The 12,083-nt window shown below is 40.0% G+C and overlaps 1 protein-coding gene across 1 annotated transcript in view; it reads left to right on the forward strand.

The window, feature by feature from the left end:
• LOC771085 (pinopsin-like) overlaps nt 1–12,083 on the forward strand; it is an 85,491-nt gene that overhangs the window by 15,556 nt on the left and 57,852 nt on the right. The window lies entirely within an intron of this gene.

A 12,083-nucleotide genomic window follows, 5' to 3' on the forward strand; every position in this document is an offset into this window, starting at 1 on the left:
TAACCAAAAATTACAGCAAATTACTGAGGCCAACCACCTCCCTAGGAAGCCTGTTCCAGTGTTTAGCGCAATCTTACGGTAAACAGATGTTTCCCAGTGCCCAGGCTGACTGTCCCCTGGTGCAGCTATGTGCTTTGTTCCCATTCTGCCACTGATTCCCAGGAGCAGAGCTCAGCACTTCCCTCTGCTTTCCCTCCTCAAGGCACTGCAGAGCAGTGAGGTCAACTCTTGGCCTCCTTTTCTCTGGACTACCTGAGCCCTGACCCCTGAGTGATCTGGGACTTGGTTACCTTCCTCTCTCCTCATGACATGCTGGTCTCAACACGGATCAGGGCAGGCAGATAAGGGAGCGTTGACGCATTTATCAGCCTCAGGATCAATTGCTATGGGCAGCTTCATCCAAAGACTCCTCCTAAAATGTGATGAAGTTATATTATTTCTCCAATTTGTGGTTTATAAAACCATTTCACAGACAGCCACCAGTACGTTGGATGTACCATCCTATGACTGAATATAAGCTTTCACTGTTACAAACGAAAGCCTGGCAGCCACAATGCAAAAGACTACTGGCTCATTGGGGTAAGCTGTTAATCCTTATATATACTCTGCAGTGTTTTGTTAGAGGCAGATGTTCATCATATGCTAATTTTCTACTTTTCTTTTTTCCACTGTATGTTTTGTTCTATTGTTTTACTGTTTCTATGGGTTCCACTAATGCAATCCAGAGCAGAAATAATAGATAACTTTCCATGGAAAGAAGAGATCAATCATGCAGGCTTCGAATGCATCAGTAGATTGAAACCCTCTTTCAGATGAATTATTTTCATAGGGTTTTTAAGAATCAAAATCTGTTCAGGACCAAACGGCCAGCTGAAAAACAAACAAACAAACAACAACAAAAAAAAACAACCGAAGTTGATTGTGCAAATTTTTCATAAGGAATAGTGGGATCATCTTTAAACATCAACAGCAACATAAAGCTTTTTCCTAGGTTAGGACTCTTAACAATTTCTTAGTTCATTATATAAATTAATTCATATCAGTTTCATTTTGACTGCTAAATTTCTAAATGCTGTCCTAGGCCTAGTGCTAACCTCTGAGATAGTACTAAAATAGCACACAAACATCTGGCAAGATTTGCTTTCGGCTAAAAAATGGTATGAATTTTACAAAAACGGAGATAATCCTCTTTAACTAGTCCTTATGAAAATTTCAGAACATGCAATGGTTGAGTATTGTTGGATCTGCATTTAGGATCATCACGGAACCATAGAATATCCTAAGATGAAAGGGACCCCCAAGGATCATTGAGTCCAACTCCTGGACCCACACAGGACCACCCAACATTCAAACCCTACATCTGAGAGCTCTGTCCAAACGTTCCTTGAATTCTGGCACTCAGGGCCATGCCCACAGCCCTGGGCAGCCCGTTCCATGCCCACCGCCCTGTGGTGCAGCCCCTTTCCCTCACCCCCAGCTCCCCCTCCCCTGACAGCTCCATGCCGTTCCCTCGGGCCCTGTCGCTGTCACAGAGAGCAGAGCTCAGCGCTGCTCCTCCACTGCCTGTGGGGAGCTGCAGCATCCATGAGGCCTCCCCTCAGCTCCTCTGCTCTGCGCTGAGCACACCCAGGGGCCTCAGCCACTCCTCACACAGCTTGCACTGGTCTGTGTCCTTCAGGTGATCCACAAGTGTCTGGGTGTGCACTCAGCAGGATTTCATTAGAAAAAGTGCCATGGTGCAGAAGCAACTCTTCTCCATACTGGTCTTTGTAATAGGAGCATAATTTTATCCAAACTATCAAATTTTGCAACATTTTTGGTCTGCTGGCTTTTCAGAGAAAGAGAGCGTGGCTGTGAAAGAGGAGTGCACAGCAATGGCTGTGTGAGGATGTTGAGGATTGTTTTACTGAATGTATTTTGTAAAACTAATTGTGTATTTCTGTTTAAAATCCTTGTGAGAAGCAAAGACTGTATCAGAGGAATAGGATGAAGGGCTGCCAAATAAATACGCCAGTAGGGATTTAAAAAGGCTTTTTTCTAGTGAGTAGAAAGCAGGCTATAAGGGAAGACAAAGCCATGGCTTAATATTCTTTGTGATAAGAGCAGAAAGTAGACATACTACCATCTGGTTGCTCCATATAGCAGTTTTTCTCTATTAGTCAGTGCATTGAGGGGTGTTTAACAAGGAATTTGAGGATGAGAACAATAGGAGCTTTCTAAGCATTAGTATCTTATCTGGGGCTGGGGACACTCAGACCTTTGGGAAAGAAATACTAATAGTAGCTACAAGCAGGTGGTAATCTCTTATTATTCTGTAATTGTTTTTTCTTCTCATTTTAATAACTAAATGCAAGTTGTGCCTTGCAAAGGAGTATGCACATCCATGCTAAGCATTTGCCTTTCAAAAATGTCTCACAGCAAAGCTAAAATGCTAAACTTAAAGTGATAGTAATGTTCAATATTTCATGGTATTGTTACGGTATACATTGACAGCAGCCTGTGATATGTGATGTAGTGACTCCATGCCTGACGTAGTGCTGTTGAGTGCAATAGTTTTTCCTGGATGTATCTCCCAAAATGAGTCCTCTCTGAAACTCTACAGAGTTTTGGTATTCACAGTATTCTATGTCAGGGAGTTCCACGTACCAGCTTACTGTGTAAAATAAAGTACCTTCTCCTGCTTGTTTATTCTGAGTCCGCAATCTGATTATTTCATTTGGAAATCCTATTCTTGTATGATGAGAAGCACTAGATAATCAACTCCCATCCACCTTTTGATAGTCTCTACTATTTTCTCTTTTTTTCCATTTCTAATAATCTTGATGTCTACTTTTCTAAGTGCTGCTGAGCATCAGTGCTTAGTAGAAATGGTTTTCATAAAATTCTCTATCATAATTCTCCTTCCATAGCAGTAATTCAGTCAGAAACAATTGCAGCATATTTAAAGCTAGGACTGTTTTTCTTCACACATGGCAGTTTACAGCAGTACAGCATTTCATCTGCTCAGTGACTCAGTTTCATGAGGTTGTGCTTCAGTACTTCACAATCAGCTTTGCTGATTTTGAGTTATTCGCATAACATGGTCAGAAAACTTCACTATCTTTTCGAGATCATTTATTAATATGATGAATAACATTGTGCCTGGCATAGATCCATAGCGGGCTTTGATGGCCAAAATTTTCCACTGAGAAAACTGTTTTCTCCTGTTCCTTACTTCTTGCTTCTAATTGATCATTTATCCATGTGAGGATCTCTGTTATTGCAAGACAGCTTACTATCTCTAAGAGCCTTTGGTCTAGCTTTATGGGAATCCAAGTAGGCTTTATCAAATAGATCAACCTTGTCTGAATGACACTGTCAAAGACCACTAATAAATTATTTAGTCATGGTGTCCCTCCATGATAGCTATGCTGGTTTGTACCAATATGTCATATCTCTCTATATGCCCACTGTTATATACTCTGGTGTAACTTCTACTAATCTATCCTATGTTGCAGATTAGACTTGTTGACTGGATGAAATCTGCTGTAACTCTCTTCGTAGTGAATGCAGCAAAAAAATTCCTCTTCTAACATCCTTGTGAGCTTTAAGGACTGGAGAATATCCTTATTCTCACTGCACATCCTTCTGGTGGCAAAGTCAGGAGGGGCAGGGATTGGAGTAGCCTTCTCCCATCTTTTTTTTTTACCTCTGTAGCACATGATGTTGTTGGGTAGTAAAACAATTGAAGAAAATCCTGGCCTGAGGGCAGTGTGGAGGCTAGTCTATATATCTTGACATGGTATTCAAACTAGCAGATATATATGACTGGTTATTGACTGTCATAGCTAGTTATTAGAAAAAATGAATCAACCCCAGTGAAAAACCAAAGTATCTTAGGAAGAAAACTAGCTGGACATGCTCTGGTGGAAGTTTGACTCCCTGTCTGCTATCAAACAGTGTAATTTCACCTCTTCACTGACATGGTGCTGTGTCTCATACGTAGACAAGCCCTGAGACTCCATGCTTTGTGTTACCTCTGTGCAGATACTCAGCATGAAGGAAGGTGCCAAAGTGCATTCCCTGTTTGGAAAGCAAAGAAGCACTCCTGGCAGGAGGTAGAGGTGCTGCAAGGCAACACAGGCATGGATGTGGAGTTGCTGCCTTGTACTTGAGCACCCTGAGAGCATCTCCCTGCTGCACCAACACTGTGCAGTCATCTCTGTTTCTCTCGTGCACAAATCCCCTAGACTCCTCCTGAGATGCTGCTGTATAGGAGCTCCATCTAGTGCTGACTTTGCTTCTAATTCAACTCACAAAAGCAGCTGAGTAAGTACACTGATGTGAAGGCATCCTGTTTAGGAAGCTGAATTCTGAAAGGAGCCCTGAATAATGTATGGAAAGAGAAACTGAAATTAGTATTTTTGTTTGTTTGCTTGCTTCCATGCAGCAAGTATCACTGAGATGCAGAAGGGAATTCTTTGCTATATTTATGCCATTTGGAATAATTTGTTGCTTGGTTGATAGGCAGTTGTATTAATAACATAGCACAGAAGCATAAATCACAAGATACAGCCCAGAATTAAGATCACTCTTAATGCACAACATATACACATTTAGTTATATTCAGTGACAGGGAAAGAAAAAAAGGTAATTCTTCACTATTAAAACTACTGCCTACTATCTGTACTGAAGATAGCACTGAAGACAAAAGGGAAGGCATTTCATAAAAAGGAAAAAACGGGGAAATGCCTGCTGAGATAAGAGCAGGAAAGATTTACTGAACAGGACCCATAATGTTTGCTGTCAGGTTTGTCCCAGCAGGCTTGGATGCAGCAGTGATTTCTTAGTGATTTCTTTCAAGTGCCGTCAGAATTAAACTGTTACCCCCATTAGAGCCAAATAGAAAGATAATTCTTCTGGGAAGGGAAAGATTGCCTACTCTTAATGGACTCGTGACTGCAAGTCATATAGGCAAAAGAAAAAGAATTACAGGCATTCAGTAAACAACTCTTGGTTTGTTTACTTATATTCAGAGTGAATTGTTGATATTTGAAGTAGCCTGTGTAATGTAAGCCTATTTCAGATCAGCAGAAGTGCTTTTAATGACTTATATGTCAAAAGGAAGGGATGTGTAAACCTCAGAGCGTTCAACTAGAATCACCATCATTTAGTGGTCTCTGGAGGCCCCTTCCAACCTCTACAATTCTGTGATTCTGTGAAATACAAGAATACTTGCATTTACTTTATTTTATTATTGAAACGTTTAATAGGAATATCCAAATACAGCTGATCATGTTTTAGAAGCACGTTCCTTTCTCAGCTGCTTCCATGAGTTACTGAGGCATCTATATGCTCAGCTGCAGCTCATGTTATTTATACCAGTACTGAGTTTATCACTGCGATTTTGCTATATCATAAAATGAGTTATTGTGATTTCTCAATTCACTGAAATGTATATAGTGGGCTGAAAGTTTCAAACTCAGGCTCGTACTGTTTACTTGTCTACCAGGACCTTGAGTCTATTCATCTTAACTCTCAAAGTTGCTCTATGTTCACCAGGGTTTCCTTTTTAACTCTGGAAATGTTTGGGATCTTCTACCAACATCTGTCAGCAGATAGACTATGGCCCATAAAACACATAAAACACATAAAGTACATCTCTCTTTTCCCTTTTGGAGGGAAGAGGAAATAGTAAAATACCGGCAATCCAGAGAGCAAGAAACAGGAGCCACATATATCTTCCACCCTCCTTACCCACTGGCCTCCCTTCTGAATACTCACTTGTGCTTCTCACGAAACAAAACAAAAGAAACCCACATGAAACAAACAAAAACAAACGGCCAAGCTTGATGAACAAATGTTTTGTGAAATTCCACATTCACAAGCTCTTGCTTGTTGCTCTCTCAGGTTTTCTTCTTCACTGCTACTTTCCTACTGTCCCTAGCAGCTGTGGAAGCTGATAGCAGGCTGTTAGTTGAGCGAAGGCTGTTTTGTTCTCTGATGCATACTGAAGGTTTGGCAGACTGATCAGCTCTCTCATTAAGACTTGTGACAGCTCTGGCATCACACAAGAAAAGAAAACAAAATCCCCAAACCTCCCTGGAGATCGTATGTGAGATGGGTATGTTTTTCCGTATCTTGACTATGAGAGTGAAGGGGCTGTTATAAGACTCAGAGCTGGAAAGCACAGTGAAATACTTTTGTAAAAAGCATTTAATGAGTTTTGTTCTTTCTTCCCCCATTACAGTGTGCCCCAATAGTCCCTGATTTTTTACAGAAGCATCTTTGCTGTGGGGAGGCCAGTTATCAGGTCAGCAAATGGTCCCCCTGCTTCTGCTGAGGGTCAGCTTTGAAAATGTTCTGCTTTTATCATTACAATAGTCTTACTTCTGCATCAGTAAGAAAGTCTCTGATGGCTGGAACTGTTGTAGCGGAAATTGCTGTATTTTAGTGGAAGAAATGCTTTGATCTTTAAGGTAAGAAGAACCCAGTCGTTTTGCTTGTTATTATTACTAACGTAACTGGTTCATAGAAGATGGAAACACAGCTGACAGAAAAGCTTGCTCCATGCACACTCTCATAAAGCCTCCAGTTCCATAGCCAGTATTAGGTAAGGTCCAGATACTTTGGTCCAGAGCTGATAATCTCACCTGAAGATTAAGCTGCCATTAGAAAAGGAGCTTGTTGCTTTTTTCCTCTCACTGTTCCCAAACCTCTTGTAAGTATAGGAGACATATCAATTATATTTTGTGAAAAGTCCCTCAGGATATTGTATCAGAAAGGCTTCTAAGGAGATACGGAAGTGTAAATTTGTTGGAAATGTCATATATTTTATTTTAAGTTGCTTCAGTTGTTTATGTTTCATTTTCATATGAGGTGTGTTTTATTTCTATAGAGAGCTGATGGAAATGCTCTCATTTGCATTGTTGTTTCCCTTGAAAACTCACATGGAGTCAGAGGTCAGGCTCATTTTGTTTAACTCAATATTATATTTATGTAATACCATTTGGAAGCACAACTTGGAATTAAACCCTAAAAATAGAGGTGGTAAGAGACCTTATCTGGAAGGGGTTACTTTTTGTTTGTTCTGTGTTTACTTCTATGTTCTTGGGGAAGTGTGATGAAGGAGGTCAGCCAGAAGCACCAGCAGACTAATACCCCAGTATGGGATTCCTTGGTATTCCCAACTTGGGGTGCGTTTGGGGTTAGTCACAAAAGCCTTTCCTCCCTTTTAGATCTTGCTTATCTCCATCTAATTTTGCCGCAGAGTGTTTTATCATATTCTCCAGCTACTGGAGCAGCAGATTTATCAAGGTGATACCTGAAAGACTAGAGAAAAGGATTATGGCACGTGGGAACCCTGACCCTTAATATCCCCTTGGATTCCTCCTGGTCTTTTCTGGCTCTGGTAGATAGCCTGGTGTGCATCTGCAGGTGTTTGACTGGCTCCATCACTCCTTGGATCTCAGTGACAACACAGTAAGCAGCAAGTGCAGGTGGGCTGCTGGTACCCTGCCTTGCACTGGTTTCGCAGCTGAGTCTCTGAACATAGAGTCAGTGCATGCTGCAAAGATCACACCATGACTGCTTGTTGTGGGGGACCCTGCACTCTACTGAGAGGAGCATGGCATAGCATAGCATAGCATGGCATGCCTGTCAAATCACTCCCTGTTGTATTACTGTGAAGGAGATGGTACTTGTTCAGGTAAGTATATTCTTGGCAGACACACAAAGAAATACAAACATGGAGCAACAGCCTTGACTGAGTCAGAGCAAGGGGGATGTAGGAAGGGTGCAGTGAACCCAAGCATGGACCATTTCATGAAGACAGTGGACTCCAAAGTTGTACAAAACCTTTATTTCAAAAGCAATTTGTAAATCTGTAGGAGGTTTAATGAATTAATAGTCCCTTGCTCTCCCTGCTGCACAAAGGAGACTGATCTCTTGAACACAGACTTGTGAGCTTGGGGTTTTGTGTGAGTGAGTGAAATACAGGAGAATGAGCATGAGAGGGTGGTATCAACTTGCATGGAAACAGTAAAATTTTCTTTACCTTTTGTAAGAGCTTGCATCTCTTTTTGATCCATTAATGTCCTGCAGAAGTAGGTTCAGTTGCATTACTACAAGCTCAGTCTAAACATAAGCTTAGCTGTGGGCTTCCTTACATTGCCAATGGCCATTCATAACCAGAGTACAATACAGACTATGTGTTCTGTCATGCAACTGCGTTGCTCCAGAAGCCGAACCATGATGACCTTCAGAAGCTTCAAGAGGAAAAATGTATATAAGGCAGTAGTCAAAATGCTTACTCAGTATGGACTGAATCTCTGGCATTCTCAGTTTTTAGTAACCTAAAGATCATTGGCAGCCTGCATGCTGTTTCCAATTACTACATCATAGTGAGCACTATAAAATAGCAAAAACTAATATGAAAATGTAATGCTTTTAGCCGAGACTCACAGGAACAAGGAGTGTAGTGATTTGCTGTGTCCTTCACCTAGTGCCATACTCTTGCTGTGCTTCCAGGAATAAATGCACGGATCTTTAAATAAAAGTAAATAATGGATAATGTCTCAGATGATATTCCTATAAATGAATGCCTGTCCTGGTTTATGACTTTAATTTAATTTCTTGCGAACTAGTCGCTGCAACTAATTGCTGTGTAGAAAAGCCTCACGCCTCATACCCAGCCCATCTCAAAGTCAATTATTTCTATGGCTAATTTTTAAATAATAATTTGGTCCTGTAATGCAATTTCTGGTGTTTATTTTTATGTCATCTTTCTGTTCTGTTTAGAAAGAACCTTGCTTGGTTCCTGTATATGCATGGAATGTTGAGGGAGCAAATTACATCTCTCACTGTAGTTGATTTCTGTGGAGTTATCTGGCAAGGCACCAGCTCACGGCCCTAAATATTTGTTGGAGGCAAACTCTATTTAGATGTGCAATTTCTGAACTTAATTTTGTTGTAATTTTAGAAAACATTACTCATCTGAAATTAATATATGCAGCCTAGCCAGTCATAAATGTTCCTATAAATTAAGAATGGAGAGTGGGGATAAAGCACTGCAATTAGCTTTAAATTATAATTATTTTTCTCTTTTTATAACTTGATTTTTTTATTATTATTATTTTTTTTTTAGTTTCTGATTATTAAGATTATGGAGATATTATTAAACCATAATTCTAAAATATTTTATTTTTTCATTGTTTTTGTTTTTAAAGCTAGGATTCTCACTAATTCCTATGAATGCAATAGATTGTAAAATAGAATATCAGATAATGACAGGATTTCTGACAAAGGCCACAACAGTTCAGTGCATATGACATTAAGAAAACTCTGATATACAAAGATAGGAGGTAGAATGAAAAGTAAAAAGCTTTATTCCACTTTATCCAGTCTGGATTACAAGATCTTTTCACAGTCCAGAGAGCACTGAGTGACATCTGGAGAGAATGCTGAAATATGCTCTTTTAGCATCACAATCTTTCAGGGCGAAGGAAAAAATGCATGCAAGGGTCAGCCCAGGAACCCTTCCAGGAGGGCAGCTGCAGCGGTAGGTTTGTTTTAGGCACATAGTGCTTTGATGCTCTTGCACCACCAGCTGACTCCTGCCCACTCCTTCCTCACCTGGGAAAGAAGTTGCAGAGAGGACTTCTGCTGCTCAGGGAAAACACATCTGGTTCCTCTTCCTCACTTCCCTTCTGTCTCAAACTACAGTTTGATCACAAAACCTGTCTTTGTCTGCCTTATGAAATTGTGTTGTTTCAGTCCAACAGAGGATGCCTGTCCGTCATTCAGTCAATTATCCAATTATTAGGGTTCATAGTCAAGTACAGTCTTGGAAAAAGGTTATTTCTTGATTTAAGTCTTATATTGGCTTTATTCAGTTTTGTCTTCTTTGGAAAGCATCAGAGGTCAATGCAGAGTGGTGTTAATTCCAGCGCTATTAAAAATTCAGGTATAACACAGGCCTTACTGCAAGAAAAAGAAAAAAATATTGATCTTTTTTTGTTTTGGCCTTTTATGGCTTGGGAGGATCACGGTTCTCATCCTCCAGAAAAACAATGTGGTGTGTGTCATGTTGGTGGAACTCAATTATAAAAGGTGAGTAAAGAAATAGCTCCTGCCAAGAGCTGTAATTAAGAGTCTCCAATCTTCACCTGTGTAGAGAAGAAAAACTATTTGCACTTACTTAAAGGGAACGGTATGAAGTGTTTTGTGTTTTAGTCTGATTGTAAGTGTTTGATTTAGTTTTGACTGGCATTGCCGTGGTCCTAATTTAATGACTGAGCACTCATCTGTTCTCAAAGAGACCAGTCCTGCATGCGTGGCCAGTTGTTATATTCAGGTATCAGGGTCATGAGTCAGGGAAATTCGAATGCCTGATTCAGACCTTCTAAGCAACACTGTGCCCTCAAGGCTGTAGGCTATTACCAACAAAAGCACATCTCATCTGCCATCTCATCAAAATGGGAGTTTTGTGCCCTCATTTACAACCAGAAGTAGCGCAGGAGTAATATAATGTATCTGTAGAGCAGGTAGCTGGGAGGAGAGAATTTCTGTTCCCTAGACTGCTTTCTATTAGTCCATGATGGTCTAATCTGAAATGCATAACTAGATCCATATCACTGTACTGAGGTTGAAGTTTCAAATATAAAATCTGGATTTTTGCCCTAGGTACCCTGGGTACCTACGTGAGATAAATGTTTCTGATAGCAAGATGCTCTTTAGTCAAGCAGATAAAAGCATGGAAGGAGGCGATACTAAGAAAGTGAAGATAAATACGTGTGGACTAGGAGCAAAATATTGCAGAAGATCCTTTGTTCTTGAGTCTGTAATTCAGAGCCTGCTATTTGGTTGTTTTTTTTTTTATTTATATCTCGAGGTACGTGTTTAATATAGAAGTTATGGCCAAGGGCCTTCAAGAGTGGTGCAGTAATATATTATGTAGAAAATCAGATTAGGTAAGAAATGATCAGAATGTCTCTCCATTGCCTCTGAAATAGGTAGTCTGGCCTTAAAATAAATCTAAAGCTAGAATCTTGAACTGTGTAATTCAAATGAATTCAGTGAAGCTGTGTCCTTTTGCAGCTGTAAACATATCTTCTTTGTAGCTTTGATTTCCCAGTAATATAAAGGAAATAAATTAGTATGTTCATATAATAATAATAAAAAAGATATTTTCTTCAACAAAAGTTGTCTTATCCTCATGCTCTTTTGCATTTTTTTCTTCTCTTCCCTTGAGTGATAGGTCCTCCTATCCCAGCAAGCAATGCATGCATTCCTTCTGGTCCATTGCCATACACAGCTCTGCACAAAGTATCTGAATAGTTGTCAGGATGGCAGGAATAGCTGCATCTGCAGCCAGCTAATGAGGAAATGAGTGATGGAATTGTAGGGGAAAGAGAAATGCTCTGTTTAAGGGAAATATCCTGCATGTGTATGTGTGGGGGGTGTTTTGCTCAGGTACAGGACAGACTACTACTACCCCCAGGTGAGTGTCTGACTCATCTCCATCTCAAACATGGGAAGGAGCTGCAGGAGAAGCTGATAGTTAAATGGGCAAAACATGAATTACAGCTGTGGATTCCACTGAACTTTTTTTTTTTGTTTGTTTGTGGTCTCTAAGGCTCAGTGTTAACCTAATTCAATTTTTGACTGATTATGTGATTTATATGTAAATAAAGTTACAGCTCTCCATATCAGACTCATGCTGAGAGTTGTCTAATTTTGCCCTATGTGTGTGGTCAGAACTAAATATATGTCTAGATGTTGGAGCAGAAGGTCAAAAGCTGCTTTCTTTTTTTTGGGCTCCCAATCTTGAATATAAAGCTTTTTGTATCTATAAAAAATGCAATATTTGAAAATGCTCGTGGATGTTACAAACTGAATATATCTTAGCAAGGGAATCTTTCAACAGTTTTTCAGTTGACGCAGAAAATGGATTTCCCCTGGTTAATACCAAAGCATGTAATTCTTTGTAAACTTCCATGTAAAAAGAGTAGCCTGTAGGTATGAAGACCTTACAATTTAAGCTAAATACAAGTTAAACAAACTCTTTTATGATGGACAGAGCGACCAGGTCCAGGGAGGATTTA

The sequence above is a fragment of the Gallus gallus genome, chromosome 1 (genome assembly GCF_016699485.2).
Source record: "Gallus gallus isolate bGalGal1 chromosome 1, bGalGal1.mat.broiler.GRCg7b, whole genome shotgun sequence".
In the NCBI taxonomy this organism is placed as follows: Eukaryota; Metazoa; Chordata; class Aves; order Galliformes; family Phasianidae; genus Gallus; species Gallus gallus.